Source organism: Corvus brachyrhynchos, unplaced genomic scaffold (assembly GCF_000691975.1).
Source record: "Corvus brachyrhynchos isolate BGI_N302 unplaced genomic scaffold, ASM69197v1 scaffold29, whole genome shotgun sequence".
Taxonomy (NCBI): domain Eukaryota; kingdom Metazoa; phylum Chordata; class Aves; order Passeriformes; family Corvidae; genus Corvus; species Corvus brachyrhynchos.
The window spans coordinates 1,360,916-1,379,614 of record NW_008240033.1 but is presented as its reverse complement, the minus strand read 5'-3'; positions in this window follow the sequence as shown (position 1 = coordinate 1,379,614).

Here is an 18,699-nt window from a genome sequence, read left to right as displayed (position 1 = left end):
GTCAAATGCACTGGAATAATGGTATTTGGCAGCTTTGGTGCTTTCATAGCCTTTACTGTATGACATGGTAAACAAGCACAGAACTGCCTGTTTTTACAAACTAACATAAATTGGTCCCCTCCCCAATCCCCTTCTTCCTTAGACACTGAAAAACTGTGACAAATCAGCTGATCATATCTTATTAATTAAAACTGGGAAATGCTTAAGGAAACACTTCTTCGCACACCATTTCCTCCACCCCTGCCTCCACAAACAAAAAATGTTGAAAAGAAGGCTTAATCTTGCAGTTAAAACACATTAAATTGTTGGATTTGGGAGTTCAGCTATTGAGAGTCAATATAAACTTTCAAAAAGCCCCCCAAATCCAATACATACCAGCAATTATAATCAAATTGTAAATTCCCTAATATTTTCCCCAGGGTTTTTGGAAAATCTCAGTTTATGCCTTCCTTCTAAGATTTCACAGAAGCATTTAGGGCAGAGAAATGGGAAAGGAAAAGGCAGGAAGAAAGGTACAGAAACCATACAAGCTGTACACATAGGTGAAAGAGGTGAAACAATTAGCTGTGCCTTGAAAGAAGACAAAATTGAGAGCTAAAATCAGAAGATGTACCTACAGAACACATAGTGCATCGTACAAGTAACAAACATGAATGATATAAATATGGGTCACTTCTCCTTGTTCCACATGGGGACGAAGACCAGGGTTCAATTCATTCTTTTTCTTTATTGACAGAGTTGGAGGGGGTCTGCTGCTTCTATTTGCCTAAAGAGGAAAAGCTTTGAAACATAGTGAGGGGAAACAAAAAAAATAGCTTCATAATTTTTAAGCCTTAGTGTTATCATCAGCACGGGTAATTGTCAGTTTTATTTACCTTTGCACAGGAAAGCTTCACTGAACCCAAAATTTAGGAATTGCCATCTTCTCCCATCTTATTAACACACTGCTTAGAAGGACTAGTCTCTATTCCAGCTTCTACCCCTCATTTTATTCCTGCAGCAGGGTAGTATTACTACGCAAGACCCTAAAAAGTGCTTAGTGAAGACAGACTTTCTCTAGCAATTTAGGATGCTGATCTAAACACCATAGCTCCTGGGAAAAATTCAGACTCTTTAGTCACTGAAGAGAAATTTCCTGAGATGGAGAAATCAGTTTTAATAGATCTGTTGTACTGGAAAGAGCTTCTTTCCAAAAGCATCCTTCCTCTAGAAGGCAACTTACAGATAAGAGGCTGCATAATTTCCCAGGCAAGATGTATAAGCAACACACAGATAACAAAAAGTGATACAATCTTTCTTCACTGAGATGGAGTGAACTGAGTAAGTGATCATCCAGCTCCAGGATGCAGCAGGAACAGACCACAGTTAGGAACTGGTGAAAATCCAGACTCCACCAAGCAAGTCGCAAAAATCTCAGGTTTATTTCTTTGTTAACAGTACAAAGGCTGGCAAGTCACAGTGCAACCACAGCCAGAATAAAAGGCTTATATGATAACTCATTTGATTTGAGATTAATCGTTAATTCCTCAGTATGACAAAAACAATGAAACTGAAAAAAGCAGAGGTAATACACACAGTGCATAATCATCTTGCTGGTTCAGAGGGAGTTGGGAAGAACCGTACACAATTTGCATCAGTTCAGTCAGAGTGGCCCAGTACATAAAAATTATGATTTTCCCAATCAGCGTCATACTTTTTCATTTACAAGTGTTTTTCTCACAAAGATGTGCAGAGGGGGCTCTCAGAAATGGGCTTTTTTGCCTTACATTGCTAACACAGATTACGAGTTAGCACACAGAACATTATGATAATAGCAGATCCGAGTGCTAAGTCTTTTCTCAAGAATCCTTTATGCTGATGATTTCTACCTTTTGGAAAAAAGATTTAATTCTCTCACTTAAAAATATCCCACACAATCACAAATATGTGCATCAACAAGGGGAACTGCAAAATGTTTTTGGAATGATTGTATTTTAACAGCTTTTAAACTAGATACAAATAGTATTACTCTTTTTTTTCCTTTTTAAAGATTTGCAGGACCCCAAGCATGCACACATGCTAATGGTAATACGACAGGTTTTAATACAGCGTCTCATGTTAGCAGATGGCCCTTTGGTGCTGTGTTTTATTAGTTTGTTTTGCCCAAGAAATATTTGGCTACAGAACTCCAGCATGTCACTGATTTTATTATATTGGTGAATTATCTCAGAGTCTTGTAATACAAACTGCTTAGGCAGTTATTAATTTAATTTATGTTTTGTTATTACTGAAGAAACCTCTTTGTTATTCCCCACTGCTATCACTGCCTTTCCATCAATCCCAACTGATGGTTTTCAACACATATCACTCTTGCCATCAATTCATTTGCCTTGTTTCCTTTCCTTTCGGTGCTCTGGGTGGATTCAGCAGCCAGCCCAGCTCCCATTTCAGCCCGTGCCCTGGCTCTCCCTTCCTCCGGCCAGCACTAGTGACAGACTCCCTGCCAGCCACCGGGCTCTGGGACAGGCTCATAGGCTCCAGTGCCTCTCCAGCTCGCCGTACCGCACGCGGCTCGTGCGCGCCCCGAGCGCGGGAGGGGAGCGCTGGTGTGAGAGCATCCTGCGCTCCTCGAAGAGGCACCTGGCACACCGGCAGCTCTTGCAGCCCTTCTGTCAGCTGCCAGGAGCACAGAGCAAACCTCCCTGCTCTGAGAAAACAAACACCACCAACCCAAAGATCACGAGGCAAATGTTTTGCACAAAGCCGAATGTGATCTATTTACTTCTAAATAGAACTTATTCTTAACACTTTCAACAGCTGAACCAAAATAATTATAGTGGCTAAAAAAATAAAAAAGGCTACTTTTCAGCCATACGTAGGTCATCCAGTGTTGGAACTTAAAACCCTCAGATCCACAACACAGTTGATAGGAATGACTGGAGGGGAAGCAGCATGTAGAGCAGCCCATATGGGCAACATATGCTCCACCAGGAAACCACTAACTTTGTGACAGCAGCAGAATATTCAGGGTAAGAGATGTTTATACATGGCTCCAGGAACAAGAGTGCAGTCCGAAGATGGAAGGCAATATATCCAACTGTAAAACATCCCATTAGAGTTATCTGTGGGACGAGTACAGGCATGATCTCCTGCTACAATATCAAGCAGTGAAATGGGCTACAATGCACAGGCACCTAATACAGACAAGGGTTTCTTGCATTAATTCAGTCTAGAGGCAATGCACTACAGCAATTTCTGTCTAAAAGACCACATAAATTATAAAAGATAATCATAAAAAAAAGGCATGGCACATTAAAAAAATATTAGCCAAGTAGCCACAATTTGTGTATTATCATATGCAATGATAAGGTTGTACAAGTCCTTTCCAAGAAAGCTAAAAAGCAGAAAACTTTTAGCCATTAGCTCAGAAAGTGCTCAAAACCATCAGCCAAGAAAAGACCCAGTGAGCTTGGAAAAACTGGGTGTTTAGGACAGAGGAGTTATAATAATCTTCTATTCTTCCCTTCAGCGGTGATAAACCCTACTTGCATCACATTTAAATATGGACAGCCTTAAAATAGAAAAAAAATTAAAATCCAGTTTTCACAAATTCTTCAGGACCTAAAAAAAAAAAAAAAAAAAAGGAAAGCAGGTTAACACTGTTCATGTCTGTCCTAGTTCAGATAGGAACTAATTAATAAAAACAAAGCAAAAAAATGCTAGCAGGCGGAAAAATGTTTATGTGAACTGCTGCAACAGCCAAAGCTGTTTGTCAAAGTTTGTCAGCTCTAGGTAAAGACTCACTGGTGGCTATTAAATCCAAATGTGAATCATAGATTTTGAGTCTGCTACCAGTTTTCATTTGATGTGCAGAAGTCGCCTCACTTCCTACGTGGGATAATCACTGTAAGTAACAGACATAAATGCTATTCAGAACTCAGCTTGAATCCACGTGTAAACCTACAACTTTCAACTGTAAAATGAGTGACTAACAGCTGCATCCCACAAGATAATAACACAAAAAGTATTTAACAGTTCTGAAAGTGTCTAAAACCCAAAAAATATAGCTACAGTGTTTGAATGAGCTGTGTTGTTTTGAGCAGATAAAATAACATTTATTATTTTTTCTGTGTTCTACTTTGACTAGACATTCAAAGTTTTTCAAGGAAGCCTATGATTTTCTATGAGCAGAAATGAAAACTGAAGTTAGAATCTTTGGGGCAGGGAGAATCAGAAGATAGTCTAAGGTAGCAATTTATTATTTCCTTCATATTTCTCAACTTCTTGAATTGAAAGACTATGAACGTGAGAAACTCATGATCTCCCAGTTTACAGATGATTCCCCAGAGACAGAGGACAGTGTGTGGTTATCTTCTCTTCTTACATTTCTATTTTGTTTGTCTCCTTTTTCCCCCTTACCTCTCTTGTAAAACCACACACTTCATAGCAGAGTTCCTGTAGGGTATATTACTACCATATTTTATAGATGTATACTATTTTAACTATTCAGAGCTACACTGTTTGCCATTCCATTCACACACATACAGATACACTCTTACTGCATGTGTCAATCTTATTTACATTGCTGAGGTGACTCCACAAGTGCATGTAAGTGAATGCAACAGTCATTTCCCCCCTCCTTTGCTTATTCTTACAAAATGCACTTGAGGGGGTGATGGTGTAGCTTGAGTTCTAATCTAAGTGTTAACATAATGGAAAAGCAGAGGAAACAGAGGAAGGGGAAACCCAGCAATTTGCTAAATGCTATCTTGCTTAAACAATACATTCTCTATGCATTCTATATGTATATATACACAATCTCACAGATCTCTGCTCCCTCTTTTATAGACTAGAGAGTATGAAGGTCAATTATCCCATAAAACTCTTGCATGCCAGTAGAAAGGATTCCTGGTTTGAACTTCAGGGTGTGCAATGAATGCATTACAGAAGAAAAGTGTATCGGAGAATCAACACAACACTATCAATTTCTTTTCCTTTCCCCTCACGTATCTTAGTAGTAAGCAGTTATAAACCCTTAAAGGAAAGTGCTACCTAATTATGTCTTTATCAGCATTTCTTTATATTTTAGCTGCACAAAAGACCAAAGTCATAATTTAAATGCAAATTAATGAAGATATGCCAAATACTCAGAATTTTTAAGATAACCCATTTTCTAAAGAAAGAGAACCACAAGAAGTTTAAGTATTAAGAAGTATAGGACAATTAACTTTGTTTTCAAACAAACAGATCTCAATTCAGAATGATGTAGTATTTCATTTTCTGACAAGAACTTGTGATTTCAAGTCATAGTTAATTACACGGCAACTTGTCTGGCAATAAAATCCCTGTGGCAGGAATCTTAAAGCTCAAAGACACTTTCCAGTGACGATTTCCCTCCACAGATTCAGGAGCATATGTTATGTCAAGACACAGATTTCTGAGTTTATGAAGTTCTGCAAGAGCTTTCAGGGATTCAAACAGACATCCTATATCCTACAAATTTTCTAGGCTCAGCCTTTTAATTTGAGCTAGAAAGGTAGGAGGAAAAATATAATATATTGATATTGGACTGGAAAAATGAAGGAACTCATTTAAATTCACAAGTAGAAAACCTCTGGCCCACTCCAGTAAAGCAAAATAAGACAACTCAATAGGAAAATGAGACAGTAACAAGTGTTTAAATCGGTGAGTTTAAATATGTTATTGTCTTCTTTAGACTGCAGAAAGATTTTGTATACTTTTACAAGCATTGTAGAAAAAAAATTGTAATGGAGCAAATGCATTGACAAAAACATTGACAAACTAGGAGCACAAGAATCATTATTAACAAGGTACTACTTTTTTCAATAAATGCAGCCTAAGCTTCTATAACAAAAAGTCCAAAGGACTCTGGTCCTGTCAGCATTGAATAGTGGGGGGCTCCTTCTTCTTTGTACCCTCACATGAGATGTCTTTGAATACACATTATATATAATATATATTTATGCTGACAGCTGAACCATCAGCTTAGGCCCCTTCCAGACCGTGCAGATAAACAGGCATAGCACAGTCTGCTCATCCTAAGGGAAATACCTAGAGATGAGACTCTGCAGCCCTGGGAACACCTGCCTTACCTCTGCCAACGATGGAAAGTGACCTGCAAGACACAGCCAGACATTTCCATTAGCCAGGCTCTTCTCAGTGGTTCTGACCAACAGGACAAGAGGCAATGGGCTGAAACTGATGCACAGAAGTTCCACCTGAACATGAGGAAGAACTTCTTTACTGTGCAGTGACCATGCACTGGAACAGGTTGCCCAGAGAGGCTGTGGAGTCTCCCTCACTGGAGATACTCAAGAACTGTCTGGACACAGTCCTGTGCCATGAGCTCTGGTATTGCCCTGCTTGAGCAGGGAGGGTAGACCTCATGATTCACCGTGATCCCTTCCAACCTGACCCATGCTGTGATTCTGTGGCTCTGTGATGAATTCCACTTGTTTTGACATATAGGGTCCAATTTCCTCATCCTTGCCATAACTACTAAAACCTAAAAATGAAAATAAAGTAAAATAAATCTGTTCTTTTAGAAGCAAATGCAATTTGTACATAAAAAAAAATCCTCCTGCTCACAAACTATCAGAAATGCATTAAAAATTATTTTGCTTAAAGAGACCATTAAAAATGGCCATACTGTAAGTATCAAATAAAGTCTTAGCCAAATTATAAAGAGAACTTTTCCCTATACACTTAAAAAAGGTACAGTTGAAATTAGTGCATTCAAAAAGGAAACTGTGATATCATTTGCAGCAGTAACCAATAATGGAACAATGATTCAACTCCTGATTTAGAAAGACAAACCTAATTTAAAAGGGTTTTCTTGGTTAAAATTCATCAACAATTTCAACTTAACGTCAAGTTGAACTACTGTATGTAACTGGATGCTACTCAGATTTTAGCTGTAGGCTACCAGTATGTTTCTAACTGCATTTCTTTGGCTTCCTGATTATTTCTGAAGACGTTTTACCTTGTCTTACAGAGGCTTCTCACAGATAATTTTTCCAGGTTTTTTTTTGTATTTCAAGTGATCATCTACACTAGAAAAGTCAACGTGACTTCTCCAGCAAGAGGAACAATGTAAAGTCAGTTCGTGCACCTATGCATTGCACTACCACAGTTAAAGCCCAGGAGCTTCTGAGGAGCAGTGACGAGTTACTAGAAGGGTACAAGAGGTTACTGCTGGGAAGTATTAAGTCCTGTGCTTCTACATCACATGAATTCTTAACTGCCTTCTACTAGACACCTACATATAGTAACTACAGTTTAACTTGCCAAAAGACTTTGGCATTTGTAGGGTTTGTGGTTTTGTTTGGCAAACCTAAAGCATTAAGACTCAATAATATGAAGTAAGTTACAATAATTCTTAGAATTTGTATTGTTTCAGAACAAGATCTCTCAGTGCTAAAGTGAGCTATTAAGAGACAATAAAACTGACTTTAGAGCAAAATTACATGTACTTCAGTATAGCTTTTCCTTCAAGCATATCAACAATCTCAAAGTCAACTGGACTATTCAGATAGCAGAGTAAAACACTAATTCCACTCCTTGACAGCATTTCAGCATGATTTTCATCAAAGGAATTTAATTCCTCTTTTCTGCAGGAAAGGATAAGCATACGTGTAAATGTGAATAGAATTCGGCTCACATGCAAATATTTCTGTATGCTTGAATAACAAACTATTGGACACACCTAGATGTTCTTCTCTGCTATTCTGAACATTAAAAAGTGTCTTGACACCCAGAAATACAGCCTAGCTGCCAATATACCCCACAGCAGTCATGGGATGCAGGACTTCATGTTACCTGCAACCTTATAAAAGTAACATTGAGGTTAGCTCTCCATCTTTCCCCGATTCTCATGCGTCTCAAGTGCTGAGCTCTCCTCTACCTGCTGCAGTCCAAATAGCCAGCCTTCTCCATACAAGCTTATCTATTAGTCCTCAATGCCAGCTCAAAACTAAACATTCCTTCAAGTGCATCAAGTGGGAGAGGAAAGAACAGAAAAAGCAAGAACTTCTGCTGTGCAATAAAATGCAAAACATTTTGCAAAGAGGTTTGATCCGCTGTTCTTCCTTCCCTGGCACATTAAAAGCTAGGAGGGATGAAAGTCAATCTCTGATCTTCAACAGTGGTAGAGGGTCACCTTTACAGACAGGGTGCATCAACACAGCTCTTCCTTCCTTCCTGGAACAGATCAAAGCCACAATGGACAGAAACCTCTATATTCATGTTTTCTTTGTTTGTCTCCTTCAAGTAATAGATAAAACCTGAGAGAGACAAAAAGAGAAAATAAGTAAGCCTCCCAAGACACTTCCAACTGAAACAGCTCTTTCATGTTCCAGCCTTAAAATTACATCCAGTTTGGGCATGAATACATGTGGCAAAAATACTGTAACATTGAAAAAACTCACCAATGCCTCTGGTGTGCAAAGGGAGCAGAGGCTGCTTTGCACCTCTGAGGGTCCACCCACCTCACACAAAGGGAGGCCAAGTTTGACTCACCTTCCCTCTCACTTTTTAAAGACAAATCGCAGAGAACAGTAATAATCACCATGAAGCAGTAACATTTAATACACGGGGGGTTTAAGTAACTCCCACATGTCCTTTTATCACATTTCTATCAAGAATAGAAATTAAATATTTGTAAAGTCGACTGTTTTTCCTCCTGCATTATTTAAAAAAATTGTTTTGTTTTAAATAAAAAGGAGCACTATGACAATGGACTGTGCAGCTCTTGATTCAAGACTATCTCTTCTCTGGCTGCTATGGCAGATAAATAAAAAAGAGCACAATATCCAGTCCACCTAGACCTAAAAAACACCCCCAAAAAGTTAATTATAAAAGAAAGCAGAATGGAAGATGGATTTAAACGTTACCAGAAGAACGCAATCAAGATTATTATTCTACTAGAAAATATCCAAAATGCATAGGGAAGGACAAAACCCACAAATAAATAAGCAATCACTGTGCTGTGCAAACACAGTTCACTTCTAAATGAATCTCACTCTTCCTATGCATGATTTAACATACTTAGATAGATGCTTTGCTTGGGTAAGCAAGACTGACAGCACTCAACTGGAAACCCCATAACTGGATCACACAGCAAAAGTTTCAGTTTTAGGCTGTAACTTTGTTTTTATGCGCCCGAAGTGATCTCCCCCTTTCACCACAGCCCACCCCAGTGCCGCACAGGGACAGCCCAATGACCGAGGTGATCAGTATAGGGGTGTATCTCAGAAAAGCTCCTGGAAATACCTCTGTAGGCCAAGGGAGGATTTGAAAGCATGACAAAAGAATGTTCCCTGTGTCCAGAAAAGGTATTTTGCCATCTACATAAAATCAACCTCTTCTTTTAGACAAGTTACTGCACTGGGTGTCATTGCCCAGGCACTGACCCTGAGAGGGTGCAGGTGTGGACTCCATGAGGGGAGGCCAGGGCTGCCCTGGGATGGACACAGCCAGTTCCAGACAGCTGCAACCCACCATCCACAGGGCACATCTGAACCCCTCGGGCACGGCGACAGCACCTCTGGGAAAAGACACCTGAGAAAGCACAAAATATTGCACAGCAGTGAGGAGGGAGGGAAAAAGTGTGAGAACCAACCCTGTGACACTCAGGTGAGAGAAGGGGAGGAGGTGCTTTGGGCACCGAGCAGAGAGACCATGGTGAAGCAGGTTGTGCCCCAACAGCCCATGGAGACCACTCTGGAGCATGTGATATTTCATGAAGGACTGCAGAGCCTGGGGAAGACCCATGCTGAAACAGGGGAAAAGTGTGAGGAGGAAAGAGCAGCAGGAAGAAGCTGTCCTGTACTGGTCACAGCCCTCATTACCTTTCCCAGTGTGCCACTCAGGGTCGGGGGGAAGAGGCAGATGAGCTGGAAATGAAGGAGTGATAACGAGCCTGGGAAAAAGATGAGGTGTGATGGGAGTGGAAGGCATTTTAGTTTTGACCCCTGTTTCTTACCATCCAACTCTTGCGATTGACCACAAATTAAATTAGTTCTCCCCAGTCAAGTCTGTTTTGCCTGTGATGGCAACTGTTAAGTGATATCCCTGTCTACCTTGACACACGAACTTTTCCATCTTCTTTTCTTCTCCTGTCCTATTAAGAAAGGGAATGACAGAGCAGCTGGTTGTACGTTTGGCAGCTGGCCAAGGTCAACCCAGCAGAGCTATAAAATTCTAATTTCTGTCTAGTCAATCAAGTCTTCTGCAGCTGTGTACCCTGAAAAACCTCCAGAAGCTAAAACCTCCCTCTGCAGCCAAAACCACAAGGTGCTGGCCTGCCCTCTGACACAGCTAACAAGCAAACACAGGTTACAAAGAAAAACTACAAATAGCCATGCTGCCTTTGCTGGTGTCATCACACTGTCTGTTTCCCCCCCAAATCAATGAGACCATCCTACTCAGCTCAGGGTACCACAGAACCATAGAATAATTTGGGTTGGAAGTGACCTTAAAGATGATCTAGTTCCAGCCTCCTGCCATGGGCAGAGAACTTTCCACTAAACCAGGTTACTCGAAGTCCCCTCTGACCTGGCCTTGAACACCTCCAGGGATGGGAAGTCCAGAACTTCTCTGGGTAATCTGTTCAAGTGCCTCATCAACCACACAGTGAAGAATTTCTTCCTAATGCCTAATTTAAATCTACCCTCCTTCAGCTTAAGGTCATGCCCCCTTCTACTATCACTACATGCCCTTGTGAAAAGTCCCTCCCCACCCTTTAGGTACTGGACACTAGATATGTAAAGATGGCAAAATAGAAGGTGATACGATGAATAAAGAAAGAGAGTGAGAGGGTGGTGAATGGCTGGAAGATGAAAACTGGGAAAAACAGAAAAACAGGAAACTAGAGCTGGGTCAGGTTGCACAAGGCTGGGACAGAAAAACAGAAAAAGCACAGAGAAACGGAAAAAGGCCAGTGCAAGGAGACAAGACTGGCAGGAGAGCTCCATTACAGAGTGATTTTTGGCAGAAAACCAAAATTAGTTGGGAAAATGATCAAGAACTGGGTTGAAAAGCCCTCACAAGTCAATTCACTGAAGTAAGTCGGGCTGCTGTCTGTGTGATGCCTGCCCAATGGCATATCCTTCAACATGTTCAGGAAAAGCAGCAAGGCTGTCCATCATGGCTAAATCAAAGTCAAATCCCAGCCCGTGCTCACTGGCAGCAAACTCCTCCCTCGCAGGCCCGTGGACAGTTAGGATGTTTTTGCACAGTGCTCTTACTACTGTTAAATCCCCTCTGACGGGGAGCGGCCGGGCAAGGGGCAGAAAAAGGGGCCCAGCAGCTGTGGAGCAGCCCCAGAGCACGGCAGCCCGGCTGATGCTGCCCCCACTGCAGCCACTGGCTGCGGCACACAGTGCTCCCAGCATGGCACCGCATGGAGGGCACCAGCCGTGTCCTCCAGCAATGACCTCCTCTCACCTGCAACCCCTTCCTAAAGCTTCTCATATGCTTTTTCACTGGCATTCAGGTCTGATGCAAGCCTGGACTTCAAGAAATATTAATTTACTTATTCCTCTGCCAAGCTTTCTACACCATCTGAAGTACTTTAGATCACTGTATTACAAGAAGTAATTATTTGAAAGACAACATCTCAACAATACTTTTGTTTATCCCTCTGCAACAGTTAATTCTTTTCCATCCCCTATCAAAGTGAACTCTTTGATAGCAAAGAGTTTGCAGAGCAGACTACTAGGCAAGCTACACAGAAGGGAGAGCTCTTACGAGTTCTCAAGTGCCAGGTCTTAGAAGGATGTTACACTTGAACACAGATTTGCAGTAAACAAAAAGAGAAATCAATACAAATGCTACATTATGCCCATGGCATTCTTGTTCACACTTTGTAAGAATTTTCTCTAAGTAACTGCTGAAGTTCATATTCCAGCTAACAAGCCAACAAAAGGCTCCAAAGAAACCAAGCAGGAAGACCTATTAAACCTAGAGCCAAAACTGCTTTTCCTCATAGTTGAGACAATTTAGAATAAAATACTAAACAAACTAGTCTTTGCCCCAAAAGATCTGTGAATAATGTTAAGGTTTTGTTTTGGTTTTTAAACAAACACCCATAAGATGACCCATGAATATGGTTTAAGACTACACAAATGTAGGCTTGAAGTTCTGACTTTTCTGTTCTTTTTTATTAAGAAAAGCCTTTTATACTTTGGCTCCAAAATAAGCTCATCAAGCTGACCAACTTGTAGTAACAGTGGTAGAAAAAGAAACACACAATGACAAAAAAAAAAAGGAAGAAAAAGAAAAAAGCTATATACTATAAATGACAAAAGCTCCAGGACCTCAGCTACATTTAGATTCTACAATGGAAGACAGTCTTCTATCAATGCAGGAAGAAGTTAGTCAAGAACTCAATGCAAAAGCTTTCCAGAGCCTTTCTAACCAGAAATTTCAGCATCAGAATGGTGCATAGCTATGAGAGTGCCTCATGGGTGATATAAATGAGCAAAGTTCCCAGAGAAAAGAGACATTGTGAACTCCATAGCAACACAAAGATAACAGAACACAACTGGTCATTGAAAGAGTTATTAGAAGAATACTGAATATATATTCCATTATATTTTTGGTCTTGCAAATTAAGCTCCTGATCTCTAAAGGCAGCACATTACTTAACTTCGTATTTTAGTTTTCATGTTCCTTAGATATTTCTTATGTACCTTCAGCTACATTCATTAAATAATTCACATTTACAGATGTGCCTCTCTCAGCAATGTGAAACTTCTTGGTAATCCAATCTGGTTTTACAAGCTAGCCAGCTGAAAACCAAACATAGCAAAAACTACCCAAAATGAGTAAGTTTTTAATGACAATTCTGCTTTAATGTTACTGCCATACAGAAATCCCATATCATGACCTTTCCTCATATTAGAATTCACTGTAATCTGCATGTCTGTTACTTCAAATGGAACACTGATTCCCCAAGGCATTGTCTCTGATCTATAAGAAGTCAAAGCCCGCAAGGAAGCAAAGCAGTCTCAAAAAGGCACTAAGTCTTCCTTTGAAAAAAACTTGAAACTTGATCTTTTAATTTTAAAAGCCCATATGCCAAGTAAGTTTTCCTTTAAAAACTGCAGAAGGGAGGTAGAACTTCTGTTCTTATTTTAAAGACAAACATATGATAGGATGTTGTGAAGCATGAAGTTAGTATGAAAGTTTTCAGAGGCAGCAAGCTACCTTGAAAGGTCCTTCTCTCCAGAAAATAAGATTAATACTCTTGAGAAAGGAGAAAGCAAACAAACTGTATAAAGCATAGGATTCTATTTTTCAAATTACCATAGGCAGAACAAGTGCTACCATCTCCTGAGATCCAACTTCATAAAGTTAAGAACTAGACAGACGGATAGCCAGTGCCAAAGCTGAAACAGCAGTGCTGCAGTAGCCGCTTCTTTTCAGTCGGAACATTAAAGGGGAAAGCATCTTTTCTAGGACCAGTCAATCCAGCAGAGGGGAAGAAAAGGAAGGGAAACTCATCATGAGAGAGTGCTTCTTCCTTCAAAGCAATGTTTCTGATCCTAAAAGTATGAACAGGCAAGCAACCAACACTGAACAACCAACCAAAACAAAAAAGACGACACACCAAAAAAACCCTAAGCCAATAAGCTAGTTGCTTTAAATGAAGTAAGGCCCTTCTTCAGGGGAAAATAACTTTCAAACAATTGTTTAGGGAAAAAAGTAAAGGTATTTTGCTAAATAAGGTTGAATAAAATTTCATATCATATTAAAAACACAACCGCTTTTTTCTTCAAATAAGACAGAGCAAGTTGCAAGAGGTATGTAAGAGGTACAGGGAAAAAAAAACTGGAACAGGTAATTAGCAACATTAAACACAATACAAGTTACAAAAAGAAATAACCAGAGTTCTTAACCAAATAAATATACTTTCTGATTCTATCTATGAGAGAAAATCATATGTGATTCTATCCAATTGATAGAATATTCATCTTTATTAGTCAAGTGCACTGGGATAAAATTGTCGTGACTTCTGTAGCACAGTATGCCTTCAAATTTAAGGCCTAATTGTATTTCAGGACCCTGGAGCATCCCAGCCCACCAGGTGAGAACCATTTGTCTACAGCACTGTACTACAGCTACACTGAAGCAGGCACAAAGCCTCACAGAATATTTTGAGTTGGAAGGGACTCATAAGTATCGCTGAAGTCCAACTCCTGGCCTGACACAGGACACCCACACCATGTATCTGACAGCATTATCCAAAAGCTTCCTGTACTCTGTCAGGGTTGGTGTTATGACCACTTTCCTGGGAAGCCCATTCCAGTGCCCAGACGCACTCTGGGTGGAGAATCTTTTCTTAATATCCAACCTACTTCACATTGATAGAGATTCATCTTCACAGAAAAGTCCTTAGATCAGAAACTTTGAAATCCCATCATCTGGCCAAAATTAAATGGGGTAGCTTGTTCCTGTTGCTTGTTTCAGTGAATAAGAGGACATGATTTCAGAAAGTGATGCTGTTTTAACAAAACAAAGCAGAGGTTTCTTACAGCCTCCCCCCCACTTTCCCCTCTACGTGCAAGCAATATAATGTTGTGTGAGCCCTACTCATTCTGGATTTGATGAATTCTGGTCTCAAGGAAGCAACTCCATGCAAAACTCAATGCAGCAATGATGCAGCACACCAGAAAAATAAATTAAACACCTACATACAACTCTAGATACAGTCTATACTGTGAACAGTGTGGCAACACTTCAGGATGCAGGATATATTTCCTTACAAGAGAGTCATATGTTCCTTACCACAACCTGAGTGACACCCTAGGTCAACACTTCCCACTAGCCAGAGACCCAGGCAGCTGTGTCCCACCTACACTGCCTACAGCTGGAGAACTCCACTCATGGGGAATTCTTCTCTAGACCTACGGAAATTTTTTTCCCTCGTAAGAGTGTTCAATCCCCTGAACAGATGTTCAGAGAGGTCAGTCCTCACTGTTGGAGATGTTCAAATTCCTCCATGTGCTCAGTGGAGATCTCACCCATGCAGTCAATGTACCCAAGCGAGCGAGTCGCCTGTCACTTTTACAACATGCGCCTCATAAATGTCCCAAATGAGTGGGATGCCCTAATGAATGAACTGATGCACACTAGTCTGCGCTGACCAAATTACCACTAACTAAATGGGAGTGCAGACAAGTGTGCCCAAATTTACGTGTCGCCTCCCTAAGCATTTCTTCTTGCATGTGCAAACTCCAGTTAAATACAAAACTGAAAATCAGCTAACTCATTTCTGAGTCACTGACTACATTCATGACAATACTGCCACTTTGACATTACAGCACTTGAGAATAAAGCCTCTTCATGCACAAAGTGAGGGAAGTAATCCTACTATATGGAAGAATTTTTATTTTACAATAATTAGTATATTCCCTGCAAATTTTTCATTCTTTTATTTGTAAAATATATGAAGAGTGGTTGCAGTGCACGATAGCATAAAGCACACAGATTCATTTATTGCATGTAGGACACAAGAATTGTACAGTTGCTAAAAAGGCTGACGCAAAACTTTTCATCTGTCAGTTTCCATCCTGATACAGCATCACAGGTTACAAAATACTGTGAAAGTGGAACATTTTATTACCCCAAAATACCAGATGTTTCTGGCATCATAACAAGACAGCAGCATGCTCACAAGATCCACAATAACCCAGATGTTGTGGAAAATCCACACTTAAAGGGGGCTAACACTTAAAGACCAATGCTTCTCTTACTTTAGAAAATAATATTCTGTTTAAGTGAAAAAACAGACCTTTTTCATAACAATATATAATGAATTACTTAATCATAAACAGTATCAAACAACAGAAAAATAAGAAAAATAAATCAGTATTCTGTGAGCCTTTTGTAAACACTACCTCATCTTTTGACAACAGAATTTCCCCCCAGAACTTGATCTCCATTTCTGCTAAATTTCAGAGCTACGCAAATAATGCAAATTCAGCCCAAATTTCTAACTTCTAACAACAAGGACTTTCAGGTATATCTACCCTTATCATATTGATTCTACAAACAACTGCTACAAAGTAATCTAAAATAAATTTAAAAAATTATTGATGACTATGTTGCTTATATAGGGTGAAATCCCAGAGTCACATGTTAAAGAATAAATTTACACTCTCCATGAGCCATCTGGTTTAAAGGCAACTATTTTTCTCCTCCACCCAGAAATCTTGTATAAACATAAGAATAGTACATTATTGTTCTTTCAAGATGAACACACCTAGGAAAAATCCACAATTCCCTCTAAGGCTGATTTACAAACACACCACTTTCTGAACAGGAGGCTGAAAGAAATATCAAAAAAAGAAGATATTTTACAAAATGGCTATGAGTTGCTACTGCCACACACCTAATCTTCAGCGCAGTAGTACCATTCATATTGGTATGACTTCACTCAAAGAACACTAAAGTCCCTTCATCACCTCCAGGTGCTCCTAAGTCACAGAACAATTAGTAATTGCTAAGCTGAGCTGCGTATTAGCTCAACAGGCATTTTTAAGTCAAATAACATCAGATTTGCCTCAGACAACTAATGTTTGATAGCACTGTATAAATCATCCAAGTCTTTTAGATGCCTGTCCCTTCTCTAACAATGAATTTTATTTTTACAGTCATAAACAGTAGGCTCCCAACCACCAACAGTTTTGTAATTCCCATTCATTTTACTAAATTGGTATCTTGAAAGCAGAAAAGCTAAAAGAGTGAACAGTTTGAGGTGTTCCTTTTATTCATGTCTGACCTTCAGAGGCACCGTTGTCAAAACAAGTAAAACCATTTAAATTAATTCTGGAAAAAATACCAATCACTAGGAAACACTATACTACCCAAACTAAAAGTATGTTCAGCTCTGGAAAATTTTGCCAAATGAGTGTTTTCTTTTGCTAACCCTTCGGATGTTTTCTTCGAAGTCAAAACATTCAAGTAAGGGTGTTCATCACCACCAGTAAGGGAAATCCAGACCGCCTCCCTTAGAACAAATTATTCCCCCTCTCATCTGCCTATCCTTAAGCCATTTATTGACTCCTCTGCCAATATTTAGACTCCTGAAAAATAGTTATAAAAACTACAGTATTCGGATTATATGATCTCAATTATCTCATTAAAAAACAGAAGTGAGTGTGGGAGTTGTACTAATGCAAAGCATATAATGAAGCTTCTTAGTTGCAGCTGCATCCTATGGTCTCACTTTGAAGAAAGCTGTAAAGAGAGTTGTAAAGATAAGAAAGACAAGGGACACAAACTTTTATCAGAAGTGCTTCCCACTGTCATCAGCAGGTCTTTGAAAAGTACCTCCCTTCCTGGGAGACGCAAACCACTGAAACAAAGGGGGGTGTGGAAACCTCTCAGTCTAGAAACAAACCCAGAAATATAGACCCAACAGCTGACTAGAAACAGTCAAAAATTATTTTAATACAATGCTTGGCTCCATGACCATACCATGTTACGTTCCTCTGGACAACTTTGTGGAGCTAGCATTTGGTATTTGCACAGTCTTAAAGACAGAAGCCCATAGTGAAAGGGGACACAACACTGTTCAGCCATTATTCAGATCAGATTAGGAAAATCTATATAATTACATATTTTTAAGTCTGCACCAATTAGAATTTAATTTATTGACTTCTGCTTAAAGGAAATGGCCAAGAAAATTTTCTTGCTCTGCCTGATGCTGGCAAACCTATTCAAGAATGAGGTATTTAAATTAAAATGTTAAAGTTTACCAGCCTGTTCTTTCTTCTTTTTTTTTCTAATTCCTACTGCCTTATCATTGCAGAGTGGTATGATTTTTCTCAAAGTCTAGCACTTAAAAGGAACAATCTCAGAAATGTTTATTTCAAAGTGTTGCATAATGTCATTTTTAGCATTTTATTTCAAATCATGACTCATGGACATTCAGTCTGAAAAGCTACAAAATAAAAGCACTAGGAAGCACGCAGTGAGAGACTAGGACAAAAATTAAAATCAGAATGGAAATCAATAAAGAGAAAAGAACTAGAGCAACAGGACCTGGACCATATCACAGACCATAATTCACTGGTGACTAACTCAGACTGAATGCTAACAACTGAATGCTGGCAGGAACGCATTTGATCAAAACCTACCTGACAGAGGACAGAGCTCAAAAGGCAAATCAAGCAGGTCTCTCTAAAGCTACTGTAATTAGAGCTTAGCGGTGTGACCATTTTTTTTGTTCCCTTCTTAAAGATAAGAAGAGAAAAAAAAAAGAAAAAAGAAAAGAAGAAAATAGTCTTAAAGCTATTACTCTCTGTTAATGCTTAGTTATAACTTCACAATTTATCCATAAAGCATCTACTTGTGCAAAATCCCACTGAATCACAAAAGCTTCCCTGCTCGAGTCCCCTGAAGGCTAGGATCTGAGCAGGGCATAGCACATGTTTTTGGGAAAGAGGTTAAGTGACTCCAGGACAGCACACATATTTAATAACATGACAGCAGGCCAGATAACATCAGATGCTTGAAGGCAACAATGAAAGGAAGTTGGCTGAAAGCCTCCCAGCCTTCCTTGATGACAACAACCTCACTCCAAAGTGTAAGAAAAACAGGCCAACAGCGGAATTACTGGAGTAGGACAAAAGCTGTAAAATTCAAACCCAATGGATAATAGACACTTTCAACAGTGGCCACTACAGGTCT